This window comes from Mesoplodon mirus (genome assembly GCF_964341445.2).
Source record: "Mesoplodon mirus genome assembly, chromosome: 1".
NCBI lineage: Eukaryota > Metazoa > Chordata > Mammalia > Artiodactyla > Ziphiidae > Mesoplodon > Mesoplodon mirus.
Window position 1 is genome coordinate 226385030 of NC_138976.1, and position 14945 is coordinate 226399974.

Genomic DNA, 14945 nt, shown 5'->3' on the forward strand with positions numbered 1-14945 from the left:
ACACACAACACACGTATCATTAGAATTTTGTGTTCAGATCTGGGAAATGGTCTAATTCAAAATAATGGCCAGAGAAAAAATGGCGAGGACGGTAAAGAGACTTGAAACCTCATGATGAACAAGCTATAAACATCTGTGATGAAAACAAGACTATTTGGGCAAAGTATCATGGTTGCTTCCAAGTATTTGAAAGAATAACAGGAGGAAAGGGGGAGCCGAGTGGGTCTCTGACCACTCGGAGGACCCCGAGTGGGTCATCCCGGGGGATAGAATGAGAACAATAGACCTTTTTCTAGTTAGGAAATATTTTGCTGTTCAACATAACAAACAACTTCATAACTGCGCTCTTCAACAAAAACGCAGATGCCTGGGGTTGAGAGTGAGTTTTTCATCGTTGAAAGTGTGAGAGGAAGCCTGGGCGATAGTAATGAGGGCTGCAGCCCAAGGCATGCAAATATTGGATGAGGAATCTTACAAGATGATCGCATTAGGATGGTGATGGTTTATCACTGGTTACTGCAGCACTGAGACTGATTAAATCCTGAAAGTAGAGAAGTGAGCTGGTTTGATGCCATAGCCGGGTGACTGGCTGTGAGGTGCACCTCTCCTAATGAAGGCTTCTTACAATATTCAGGGCCACTTCTGAGAACCAGCGGGGCCAGTTAATTCTTTTCTCTGCCTACCTGTTTAGTCAGTAGCTACACCCATGAAACCATTTCTGAGCATCTTGCAAAGCCTGTTTGAGTTATTGCTAAATAAGAAACAAAGATTTCATAATAAAGCAGACGTCACAATTAGTCTTGATTCAGAAATAGGTTCTTACGTAGAAACTTACTTATACATTCCTCAGGAACCATCTTGGTAGATCGTAGAAGAAAAGACAGCATATTATTTTAGGAGTTTTTTATTTTAAAGTTTTGAGGCAGCTTAACTCTCAAGTTCTCTCGAGTCAATTTTTGTGGTAAATAAATGTTTGTTGCAGAAAACTTAGAAAACATTAAAGCATAAAGAAAATAAAAATCACTTCAAGCCAAAAAACATGTCATCCATCAACTGCTCTCACAGAACTTCACCCAAATTGCTATTATAGGAATTTTCATTTTACCTACAACAGTTGTAAATGATCTGTTTCCTCAACTAGATTCTAACCTTTTTAAGGACAGGAAGTCTCTCTTCTTGGTATCTCCGGATGTTGCCTTCTCAGATTTTCTGAATGAGTAGCACAGTTACAAATGTAACTCCACTTTTCAGAACAAGTCAGGCAAAAAACACATATTAAGTGTTACATGTTGTATTCTGTTTCTGCCCACCCCCTGCCTCCAGAAAGATATGTTGAGTTTCTGATTCTCAGTACTTCCAGATGTGACCTTATTTATAAATAGGGTCACTGCAGATGAAATTAGTTATGTTTGGATGAGGTCGTACTGAACTAGGGGTGAGCTCCTAACCCAACATGACTGATGTCCTTTTAAGAAGATGGCCACGTGAAGACAGAGACACACAGGAATAATGCCATGTGACCCCGAAGGCAGAGATTGGACCTATGCAGCTGTCAAACAAGGAACACCAACAATTGGCAGCAATTCACCAGAAGCTAGAAAGAGGCGAGGGAAGATTCACCTCCAGGTTTCAGTGTGAGCATGGCCCTGCTGACCACCTGATTTCAGATTTCTAAACTGCAGAACTGTGAGACCATAAATTTTGGCTGTTTTTTGTTTTGTTTTGTTTTGTTTTTGCAGTACGTGGGCCTCTCACTGCTGTGGCCTCTCCCGTTACGGAGCACAGGCTCCGGACACGCAGGCTCAGCGGCCATGGTTCACGGGCCCAGCCGCTCCGTGGCATGTGGGATCTTCCTGGACCGGGGCACAAACCCGTGTCCCCTGCATCGGCAGGCGGACTCTCAACCACTGGGCCACCAGGGAAGCCCTTGTTTTGTTTTTATTAATTTATTTATTTTTGCTACTTCTTTTTTCACAATTTTTTATTTTATATCGGAATATAGTTGATGAACAGTGGTGTGTTAGTTTCAGGTGTACAGCAAAGTGATTCAGTTGTACATATACATGTATCTATTCCTTTTTCAAATTCATCTCCCATTTAGGTTATTACATAATATTGAGCAGAGTTCTCTGTGCTGTACAGTAGGTCCTTGTTGGTTATCTGTTTTAAATACAGCAGTGTGTACATGTCAATCCCAAACTCCCAATCTATCCCTTCCCTGGTGGTCCAGTGGTTAAGACTCCTTGCTTTCACTGCTGGGGCCTGGGTTCAGTCCCTGGTAGGGGAACTAAGATCCCCCAAGCCTAGCAAACGAATACAATAAACTGTATTTATTAGACTCTCTTCCTTATAGCTTAGTTCCTTGGTCCAGCAGTTGCTGTATCTTATTGGTTTATTGGCATCAGAGTAAGGGAAGAAATCAATTAGATGTGCGTTTTGGTTTTTTTGTTTTTTCCCTTCTTTCTATGGTTGGTTGAGTTTGAGAAACATAGCTGTTATGAACTGGGAGCTGCACAATATTAGAGGAGCTCCGGTCTCTGAGTCAGACAATACTTTCGTTCTTTTAATCTCTGTAAGACAGTACTTTCATGATGTTGAAAGAAAGTGGTCTATGGGTTTCACGTGCTCATTCGTTTCTTACTACACCTTTATAAATGCAATGCTCTGTGAATATCTATGTTTTATCCACAATGCTTCCAGCCTTCTGTTTAAAGGTGAAAAATTCAAGTGTCTGAAGAATCCTATACCCCAAACTGGCATTTCTTGCTCAGGTTAGAGGGCTTTGGTGGAACATCACACAGTGAAACGACTCTGAAGAACTTCCAGGCTCTCCACTCCAGAAAAATAGATGTTCTGAACTTTTACTCCTTTCTTAGGAGGCAGAGGGACAAATGTGTAATTGATAAAAAGAAAATTACAGTCTCCTTAGGGCTTAATCTAATCTGCTCTTGTATGGAGCAAAGTCCTAGGTGAAACCTTAAAAAGAGGGACAAATTTCTCCCTAAATATATGAGGAAGAGTTAGAATGACCTAGCATGGCCCCTGAACAAAAGAAATTTAATCGCAGTAATCTACAAATATACATATCCTTCTTTAATGTGTAAATGCAGATATCTTATAATAAAAGATGGTAAATGCTTTAGTGAAACATACTAAGAGCTGAGCACATAAATACATCAATATTCCCATTAGAAGGAAAAATATCATGTGAATGGTGGACAGAGGACTGGAGCTTTCCCTTTCCATACACCCAATTCCAAAGAATGATTAATTTGTGACCTTATATTTAAGTACCTAACCGATTAATGATGATTTTGTATCTCTACAGACACACTACAAAATAAGCAGGATTTAATTTGATTCATGCTACAAATGATGCCACAGCGTTTCTAACTTAGAAAAACGAAAGACAAAACTGCTGGGCTGTTGCAGAAATTACTTATTTTTAATTTTTAAATATTTCCAAAGTCAGGGGCTAATGTCTGCTTTATCTTATGTTGATGTTGTATATTTAAGTTATACTATTTCCAAGGCACTTGCAAATAATTGGCCTTGGAGAACATGGTATTTTTTAAAGTTACAAAAAAACCACAAAAAATGGGAAATTTTCTTCTTTGCTTTCCATTCACTCAAGATACTCTCTTAATGAGTATGATATTTCGTAAGATGTTTTCAATATTTCTAATGTTAGATTGCAGTAATTTACTTTCATATCTATCAAAAGGCATGATAAAAAGTGAATAAATTTATTCTTAGAATTCACAAAATAAACATAAATGGCACGGTAAGAATAAAATTTTCTTAAAAACTTGTGTTCAGAGATACAGAACCCTTTAATTTTGTCCTTTTTATTAGTGGACCATATTTATTGATTACCTGGGATGCTAATAAGGGTGCAATCTACTTGCCAGAACCATGAAACTAAAAATATTCATTGACTTACAAAATTTAAAAAATCTTGATTTACAAGACATTTGAAAAACAGATGATTTGGAAGTAAGAAAAAGAAAGAAGAAATCCCACATAGTGTGTAACCTTTGTTCCCAATTTAATGCTTTACATTTGTAATCATAAGGTCTTGCATTCAGACATTTTAGGCTATAATCTGGGTACAAAGCTAACTTTCTGTAAACTTTGCGTCTTTCACTTACAGTTTAAAAATATTTATTTCTGTCTTGTTTATAAGGTAAAGTCATTTTCATTTGGTTTCTCTAAGCTTTGATCTTCAAGGGTTTCCTGGGAGACTCAGTCAGGGAATAGAGAACAGGGAGGCAGGAGAATCAAGAGAATAAGACTTGACAATGGCCCTCAGTGCAACCAGCCCAGTGTCTGGCATAGAACTGGGAATCAATGAAGATTTGTTGAATGACCGAAAGTATTCTGCTGGAAACACACACACACACACACACACACACACACACACACACACACACACACATACGTGCTACATTTCCTAATACAGGTTACATAAGGCAGTGTTTCCATCAGGTGAGAACCCCAGGGCAGCCATGCTTTAGATTCAGAATAGTACCTGATAATACCTGAATGTTATCAACTGAAAAGCCCATAATTGCCTCAATAGCCACTTAGATCATCACAGAAGTACCTTCATGGTTTACAAGGACATCTGCACAAAATGTATTTTAAAAAGAGGGTCCCAATGAATACGAGGATATTGTTTCATACAGCAGGAATTCTGGAATAATATCTAGTCTTTTATACCAAAGAGGCTTCTTGCAAATGAGATCTGGCCATGGGGACCTTCATCCCTTAACTTACACAAAGGGAAATTTACCCACTGGCCACGGCCAAAGTAATTTTTTAAGAGAGTGATTAATGAAAAAAAATGCAAAAAACCCTGACCAGTATTCCTCAAGACTCCCAAGGTCATCAAAAACAAGGAAAGTCTGAGAAACGTAACAGCCAAGAGGAGGCTAAAGAGACATTGACAACCAAAGGTAAGGTAGTATCTTGGAAAGGATCCTGGAAACAAAACAAAAAAAAAGGACATTAGGTTAAAGACTAAGACAATCTGCATAACATACAGGCTTTATTAATAATAATAGGTAATATTGGTACATTAACTGTAACAAATGTACCCTATCAATGTAAGACGGTAATAATAGGGGAAACTGGGTGCAAGGTATAGGGAAACTCTCTGTGCTGTCACAATCTTTCTTTTTTTTTTTTTTTTTTTTGTGTGTGTGTCCCTCCCACCTCCCCCTAGAGGTCAGGGCACCCAGGTCTTTCTTTAAATCTAAAACTGTTTTCAAAAATGAAATTTGTTTTAAAAACAACTGTTTAATATATATATATGCATATATGACACTCTAGCTAACGATGCATCTGAAATCTTACTCATATGAAGTTTAATTCATATAACACACACACATCCATGTGTATATGACAATAAAATTTCTTTTTTTTTCCATGCAAAGACCCTAATAAAATGAAGAAATACATTTCCTGAACTGCATTATTGAAGACAGTTTGTGATGACCTTCAAGGGTAGCAGAATATGCTACCCCAAAATATATCCCTTTGGCATAAGGATTGTTTTGATCTGAAGGCAACCGAAGAAGAAAAGCTCTCTGCTCTCCCATTATTTGCCCAAGAGCAGTACACAAATTTTGAAAGGTGCCTCCTCTCCCCTTTCTACCAGGAAGAACAGGAAATAATCATCGGAGACAATCCTAGACGCATATCAGCCCAGAGGCAGTACCAGAGGAATCTATATAACAAACTTTGCCAAAACTAGCTCTTATCTGCCATCATCTTCCCACATATTTGCCTTCCCAGAATTTGCTGCCCTCAGAAGCTCAAAGTCTTTTTCTTCTGGTTTGCCATTTCTCTATAATATTATCGTTCTTTTGTTAAGATGCTACATAAACCCAAGTTCTAACCACCGCTTTGAGTTACTCGTCACTGGGTGCTTCCGTGTATATGTGCAATAAAAATGTTCATAAACTTCTGCTGGCTTTTTTCTTGTTAATTAGTCTTTTGTCAGTCTAATGGCAGAGCCCTAGCCAGTGAACCTAAAATGGGTAGAGGGAAAAGATATTTTTTCTTCCCCTACAACCTTAACTCCCACTGATATACCTAGAGTACCAGTTCTTAAGAAATTTCTTCCCAGACCTGGACACTTCTTGTATCTCTAGCTAGGAAAGATAAGCCCATGAGGCACAGGAGCCCTTGTGCAGCTGTTTCTGTGATTATAAAACAAACAGCTATTCTACTGTCAATGAGCTATATGTTGAAGAGAAATTACAAGCGACTCACTTGCTAACAAAAAGTCTTGGGTTTTAAAAAGCAGCTTCTCTCATGGTCTAGGGAACAAGGAGATGTTCTTTAACCCAAGCATCCTACAGCCCTGGTGTGTGCATATATGTAGGTGTTCAATTCATATGTTTAGAATTTAAATGAAGAGAAAAAAATGTGTTTTTTCCCAAACTTGGCTGCAAACAGATAATGCTACCATATCATTCACCCTAAAAGGTTGATGTGAGTTTTATTTTTCCTATATAAAGATTGAAAAAAAAACACAATAATAAGACAAGACTTCTCGTGATTAGCATATGCACTGCAGAATAGCAGATGTTACAGTGTATCCTAAGGACAAAAGAAGCTGCACAAATTGAATACGCCAGCTATAACAACCCTGGAGCTCAGTTTTGCCAAATGTTTGAAGCACAGGAAATGACTTGAGCCACTCTGTATTTCTTTTTATTTAAAGCATGACTAAAGGTTGAGTCTTTCAGATCCCAGGCAAATAGCGCATTAAAGCTATGGCCGTCATCTGCAAATTTCTCCATGAGATTGCTGTGCACATTAACCCAAAGAGTTATTACTTCAATTACCTAAAGTAATAGGTTGATGATAAGACCCCTATCTTATCATCAACTTATGACTGAGTTATTTGCAGTCGTCCAGACTGTATGGTCTAAATTAGAGGGGCTGACTAAGGAATTAGAGGAAATATCAAAAATTTAAAAAATCTCAGTGTGTTACTGTTTCACATTTTTTATTCTCTGGATTATAAACCTTGTACTTCTGCTTTCATCCTACAAATATTTATGAGTGTTTTCATCCAATTCTCATTTGTAATTACAGACACTCAAAACATACTAAGGGGGCATGGAAAATTTTTTTTTAAAAATTCAAGTAATCTATAATCGTTTAGTGGATTAATTTTGTCAGAAATTGTAGAATTTTGTAATTCTGTAGAAATTTGCCTAAAGGAAAAATCAGGAATATTTTTGGACAGATATTGTACCTATATGTGCATATATTTATTTCTCAACAAACAACCATTAAGTCATTTGACAGTTTATTCTGGCATAGGACTGAAGGTCATATGTTTAGCCTCAGTGTGTGACAGTTGACTTTCTTTTACAATCTCTGACAACACGGTTAAAGGATTCCAGCTGTATTGGTCACAAATTTATCATCAGTGACAGAAAAACAAGTCAAAGTACAAGCAGATTGGGCCAATAACATCATGATTTGCATATGCATGGCAAGTCTTTTAAATCCTGTTCCCTTGTTTCTATTTGTCATGTGCCCAGATTACATTGCCACTGCAATCCTAAATCGTATCAAGGATATACAGAAAGGGAGTGGCTTTCAAGTGGTTGTATGTATGAAATATATTTAGTGTAAAAGGCTCCTGGAATTATCAAAATAACGAAACTGAAGATGGATGACTCTTTTGTTCTGGCCAAACTTCATCCTCTCAGAGCCCAGCTTAGAAATCATTTCCTCTGGGAAACAAACTATTCTCCACTTACCCACCGCCTCAGAGAATTCGTTTCTATTGTGCTACATGGGAACTCTGTACTTTTTGTTCAGTTTTTCTGTAAACTGAAACTGCTCTAAAAATTAAATCTGCTCGGGACTTCCCTGGTGGTGCGGTGGTTGGGAATCTGCCTGCCAGTGCAGGGGACATGGGTTTGAGCCCTGGTCTGGGAGGATCCCGCATGCCGCGGAGCAGCTAAGCCCGTGCGCCACAACTACTGAGCCTGCACTCTAGAGCCCGCGAGCCACAACTACTGAGCCTGAGTGTCACAACTGCTGAGGCCCGCGTGCCTAGAGCCTGTGCTCCGCAACAAGAGAAGCCACCGCAATGAGAAGACCCGCACCGCAACGAAGAGTAGCCCCTGCTCGTCAGAGCTTGAGAAAGCCCGCGCGCAGCAACAAGGACCCAACGCAGCCCAAACAAATAATTAATTAATTAATTTTAAAAATTGAATCTGTTCCCTTTAAAAATGTATTGCAAAATAAAATGTTTAGGGGTCAAGATTTTGCTTCACGTGACCGAGACATATTAAAGTTTTCTCAAACGTTACAACTGCCATTTAGTGTATTTAAAAACCCTAATGTCAGCATATTAAGATTAACTTGGCCAAGCTGTAGTTTGAATGCCTCAGATTCTTTGCATTTCTGACACGCTGCCAGGAATCATTACTTGGCAAAGCAAGTCTCTCCTTAGGGAATCTTCCCTACTTCTTCTTCTTCTTTTTCTTTTAATACAGCAGGTTCTTATTAGTCATCTATTTTATACATATTAATGTATACATGTCAACCCCAATCTTCCAATTCATCCCACCACCAATCCCCGCCACACTTTCCCCCCTTGGTGTCCATACGTTTGTTCTCTACATCTGTGTCTCTATTTCTGCCGTGCAAACTGGTTCATCTGTACCATTTTTCTAGAAGGAATCTTCCCTACTTCTAAACCTACTTTTCTATCTGTCAGCAGCCTGCTAATGTTTAAAGTATATTAGGTAGAGTTCCCTGTGCTATACAGTGCAGGCTAACACAATATTGTAAAGCAACCATACTCCAATAAAAATTAATAAAAAATAAAAATATAAAGTATATGTGCACACAAGGGAAGAGTTTCATGTTTAGTCATAGTATTTATTTGAGGATTCTATGTGAAGTTTTTATAACTTGTATAATAAATTTATTACACTAATAGATTATATTCAAATAGTATATTTTTGACTCAAATCTATAGTGCCGAGATTATTTCCTCCATCAAGATAAATCTTTAAAAGACTGCCCCAATATATACTTTCAGCTATTGTGTGCTCAATACTATTAAACTAAAAAATACTCAAATAATTAAATTAATTAAAACTATAATTTATCTAGAATCTCTTATCCTTCCAAAAATATTTTAAATTACACAACTTCCAGACCAGGTGTGAGAAGCTGAGAAGATAACAGAGAACATTCCTACCATTAAGGAATTTACACTTTCCTGAGTGAAAGGGACCAATGAACAGACAATTATAATACAGTACAATTATTTCTACAGTAATGGATAAGTTTAAGATTTTTAGTGAGTAAAAATTGTTCACATACCTATTGCTTTTATGCCAGTCTGAAAGATATTGCAGAGTTAAAATAGACAGGATAAGAAAAATGATTAGTAAAGGAAAGAAAAGGTGGAGAAATAGTAAGGATATGATGATGGTCTCTGACTTGGGGAAGTGGGGAGATGAAGGCATGGTGCATGGGAGCAGGACCTGATTCTGGGGCCTGTTAGAGGTGAGAAGGGGAGAGTGATCAATGCAGATGGAATTTCAGATGCAAGAACTGGGCTTTAGATTTGAGAAACCAGGAAATGAATGTGCATAACCAGCGAGTCTGTGTAACATGTGAAAACAAGAGAAGGCGTTAACATTTAGAAGTTGACATCAACAGGTTAACAGAAGAAGACCTTGCAAAGAATCCTGAAAAGACTCAAAAATTAGAAAAAAGCATAGAGTGCAAGGTCAGGAAACTCAAGGCAAGAAAATGTTTCAAGAGGTAAGTGATAAAGAGGGTTAGGTGGGGAAGTGAAGTAAACAAGATCAAGACGAAATGTGCTCGGGCCTTGCGGTGTGGGTACTGTCATCATCTTAATGGAAATTTAAGATGGTTCTGTTTCAGCTGCCCACTCTCAGTGCCCAGCTCACTAACCACCATCCATTCACTTATTCAGAAAATATTTATTAAGGGCCTATTATGTCCCAAGAAATGGAGTTCTTTCAAAGGAAAGGTGAACTTTTTCAGGTTTGGGATATATCAAAGACAAAATGGACCCAACTCTTTGCCCTTGTGGTGTACCCATTCCAGAGGTAGGGAAGACAGACAATAACAAATATATATATAATTTTTAATGGATTGAAGAATGAATAGAAAGTAATGGATTTAAGATAATGAATATGTACCAGTATGAAAGTACATTAACTAAATATGACAGCAAGAGATTTTTTTCTAATTCAACAGAAAAGAAACTGGAAAATTTTCGCATAGCATTGATGCTGGCAGAGAAAGAAGAACTGAAAATAAGGGGAAAAGAAAGCAGATAAATGGTGAATTAGCATTGCCATGAAGAGGGAAAGGGTTAGATTTCAAAGTACAGATGGAGAGATTAGACTTACACCAAAGCGACTTTGCTAGCATGATCTGGATGCAAGGAGAAAGGAAGTAAAGTCACAGGTAGGTTGATAATAATAGAGGAAATTCCATTTTATACTTTCAGGGAAAGTAAAAGGTTTCCTCCTGACAGTGAAAGGAAAAGAATAGCGATAAAGGGGTTAGAAGAGAATTCGAACGCTTGAATTATATAATTACCATCGGGCATGAGAGAGAGGACAGCAAAGACAGCCACTCCCATTGTTAGAGTTTATGATTTGCCCTCATAGCACCCTAGCTGCCTGAATTTGAAAATAGAGAAGCTGGATAGTTGTGCCGTTATAGGTCCAGTAGACGGACAATGGTGCAAAGGTTACTGGCAAGAAGGTAATGCACTAATGGGTTGTGGGTTCTAGAAAAGATGAGGCATGGGGAAAAGCAAGAGAGGCCTGATAGGCAAGAAGGAGAATGCCCACAGATCTAGAGGTGCAAGTTTGAAAGCCTCATGAAGTCCAGCTTATCGATTCTTTCTTTCATGGATCATGCCTTTGGTGTTGGATGTACAAAGTCACTGCCAAACTCAAGGTCAGCCTAGATGTGCACCTATGTTATCTTCCAGGAATTTTATATTTTTGTTACTTTATATTTAGGTCTGTGGTCCATTTTGAGTTAATTTTGTGAAGGGGTACCGTGAAGGTCTGTGACTGTTCATTATTTTTGCATGTGGATTTTCAGCTGTTCCAGCACTATTTGGTGAAAAGACTATCTTTACGCCATTATATTGCCTTTGCTCCTTTGTCAAAGACTGGCTAAATATAAAGACCTCCCTCGACCTATGATGTTGTTACATCCTGATAAACCCATCCTAAGTTGAAAATATCATAAATCAATAATGCATTTAATACACATAACCTACACCTTAGGGGGACATTGTTCCCTCCTCTCTGACCCCATTTTGGCCAAGAGGACCCAGTCTGAACCTGCTGTATAAAAAAATAAATAAAATACAATTTAAAAATTAAAAAAAAAGACCCAGTCTGGATATTGCTGGCAACTTGCAAAGAATTTTTTCTTCTCCCAGTTTTGATCTACTTTGCATTGCTGGCAAATGCCACCTAGGAAACACTACAGCACTTTGTGGTTCTCTTCTGTGGCCTGGATGCCAGGGTTTTTTGAGGATCCAGAAGTCACCCTGAGGAGGGGAAAGCTGTCGTGACAACCTCTAGTGGTTTGGGGAGAAGGACGAATTGACTCCCTTTTTCCCAAGAGATGTCACATAACACCCAGCATATAGAGGGGGAGCTGTTCCCAGGTACTACAAAGGAACATGCACCCTGATGTCCAGAATTTGGTTTGCTAGAGTCACTTGTGGTAAGACTACAGGGGCCAAGCTGAAATCATAATTGGTACAGAGACACTGTGTGTGATATGAATCACACAGGGTCTGGAGGAGACTGTACCAAACTAGAGAGACAGTGCCTTTTCTGAAAGTGCATCCACAGATGTCTTGATGACTACGGTTATGAGAGATGAGTGTGTACATATCATACTGGGGCTTTTCCTGGAGTTGAGGTCATTGTCAGAGCAAATAAGGGTTTGTTTACTCCTGTAGCCTATGAACTGTTCACCTCAAGGCTATTCCTGCACAGACAAGAAAATGAAAATAGAAGAAAGGGAAATCCTATAATCTTTTATCATCCAGCCAGAGTTTTGTCGACTCAGATAGAAATGATCTTTACTGCTTACCAATGTTGCCGGCCACTAAGGGGGGCTACCCTCCCCAAGGCATGGAGAGTCAGAAGGTCAGGTCAATATAAGCTTGAGAAATCTTCTGGTTTCTGAAAAAAAAAAAAAGAAGTAGATCCAAACTTTTACTGAACCATTTTTTAAAAAGTTCTACTGACATCTGACATGCTACAGACTGCACATAATTAAAGTGTACAATTGGATTTGTATGATGTACATATAAACCCATGAAACCGTTGTAACCATTCTAATGAACACTTCCATCACCCTTATATTCACCCTGTGCCCTTTAGTAATCTCTCCCTGCCCTCACTGACCCTCAGGGAAACCACTGATTTACTTTCTTTGACAGTAAATTAGTTTGTATTTTCTAGGATTTCACATGACTGGAATCATAACGTTTGCTTTTTAAAAAAATCCTGGTTTCCTTCATGCTTCATAATTATTTTAAGAATCATAAACACTATTTTTGTGAACAGTTCATTATCTTTCTTGCTGAGTAGTATTCCACTGTATGGATACACCGGTACTTGTTTATCTATTCAGCTGTTAATGGACATTGGGCCTGTTTCCATTTTGGGGCTATTACAAATAAAGCTGCAAATTTTAAACGTACAATTTGATGTTTTGATACATGCTTAAACCTTTGACACCAAAGGTGTCCTCTGGCCTTTTTTTTTTTTTTTTTTTTTTTTTTTGTGGTATGCGGGCCTCTCACTGTTGTGGCCTCCCCCATTGCGGAGCACAGGCTCCGGATGCTCAGGCCCAGCAGCCATGGCTCACGGGCCCAGCCGCTCCGCGGCATATGGGATCCTCCCAGACCGGGGCACGAACCCGTATCCCCTGCATCGGCAGGCGGACTCTCAACCACTGCGCCACCAGGGAGGCCCTCCTCTGGCCTTTTTAATCCATCCTTTGTGACTCATAAAATTATTGGTACAAGGACATATCCTACCTTTTGGAGGATACTCACATGGAGTGGATATTCACACGTCCATACAGATAGCCAGGAATGTGCTATGAAGCCTTAGTCCTCACTGTATCTCACGGCCATGCTTGTTTCATTGGTGTCCACCACGTTACGGGGTTATTTTATTTACAATTCCAAACACCCTGTCACTTAATGCATAACCTCTTCAGAGTGCATTTCTAAAATATAATTTCATAATCTTTGTAACTATCACACAAAATAAAAATATTTAAACTATGATCAGAAATGGATAAGGTGAAGGAGCTGACAATTCACAGAATAAAAAAAAAGTGACCAATAAACATATGAAAAATATCCAACTACACTAGCAATAAAGATATACAAACTCAAATACAACCACCTATTTAAATTTTTTGCCCACATTTGGCAAGCCAAGGAGAGAGGCCTCAGAAGAAACCAAACCTGCCAACACCTTGATCTTAGACTTCCAGCTTCCAGAGCTGAGTGAAATAAATATCTGATGTTTAAGCCACAGAGTCTATGCTATTTTGTTATGGCAGCTGGAGCAGACTAGTACGCTATGAAAGGTTAGAAATATCTCACCTGTATTCTGGAGCCGAAAGTTTACCCTCATCAGCATTGTTTTTCCATTTTTACCTGTCTTTTATCTCTACATCCAGAAATAAATATGAACATTAAGGAAGAACCTAATAACAAGGATTCATTGGTCAAAGTATGCGTGGCAGGTCCTGTAACTGGTGCTTCACAGAATGCCAGTTTACTCTGCACCTAACAGTCCAGGGCACTTTGGGCCATAGACATTGAGTAACCAGCCCAAGATCATACCATCAGCACAAAGGCGGGGACGACATTTGAACGCACATCTGTCAAAGAGCTGAGTTTGCTGGAAGGAGCGGAGGCTTGGGTTTGAACCCAGGCGTGTTGTTAAATCTCAAAGTCTGACCTTGGGAGAGATTACTTGTCTTCCATCAGCCTCAGTTTCTTCATCTGTAAAACGAGGGGAGTAATATTTACTTTGCAGGATTGGAAAAAGGATTCAAGGAGATAACATGCAGAAGAACAAGAACATGGTAGATATCCCAAAGCGGTCAGCTACTCCGCTGTAGCATGCAGAGGCAAAGCCGAGACAAGAATCCTTGACCCTGGTGTTAGCAGAAACTGCCTTATTTCAGCAGGGCTTTTTGGTTTCAATAAGGAAAAAGCCTATTTCTGTGTTGCTTTATATGTGATCGTTTAAAAATTAAACAAGCTTTTATCTATCAGGTGACTGATCTGTCACAGGTAGATCAGTCACCTGACAGACTGGGGCCCTCACAAGCTGGGGCCTGTGACTAGGTACATTTTGGGATGTCTGTGCTCACCCCTGGGCACAGGACAAAGGAAAATCAATTGGAGACTGGCCTGTCTTAACAAGTCAGGGCTGAGCTACAAGCAATAGTGTGTGTGTGGAAATATAATGTGATCAAGGAATTCTGATTTGAATTTAAGTCTGTTTTTAACTTGTGTTTCTTAAAGAAATCACTATTCAATCATGGCGAAAAGTACTGCTCAGCTACAATTATCTCAAAAAATAAAAAGTTTAATTTAAGAAAAAGAAGAAGAAGGAGTGCCACTCAGGAGTCAGCCACACTTGGAGTCAAAGCCAGCTCCTTCTATTTTCTAGATAAGTGACCTTGGCTAAATTCCCTAACCTCCCCAAACCTGTTTTCCTCATCTGTAAAATGACCACAATAATAACCACCTCACAGCTTGGTAGTGAATAACAAATTCAATTACATATGTAGTATTTATTTAACTCGGTATAGTCTTCGCAACAACTTTATGAAATAGGTACTATCAT

The 14945-nt window shown here is 38.9% G+C and overlaps 1 long non-coding RNA gene across 1 annotated transcript; it reads right to left on the reverse strand.

Annotated features, from left to right (window-relative positions):
* Window positions 1-2772: 2772 nt before the first annotated feature.
* LOC309812898 lies at window positions 2773-14217 on the reverse strand. The gene is made up of 4 exons (XR_014295414.1): window positions 13688-14217; window positions 13127-13302; window positions 12154-12245; window positions 2773-4983 (listed from the first exon to the last, which is right to left on the reverse strand). It is a non-coding gene; the product is annotated as an uncharacterized lncRNA (long non-coding RNA).
* Between the last annotated feature and the right edge of the window lie 728 nt (window positions 14218-14945).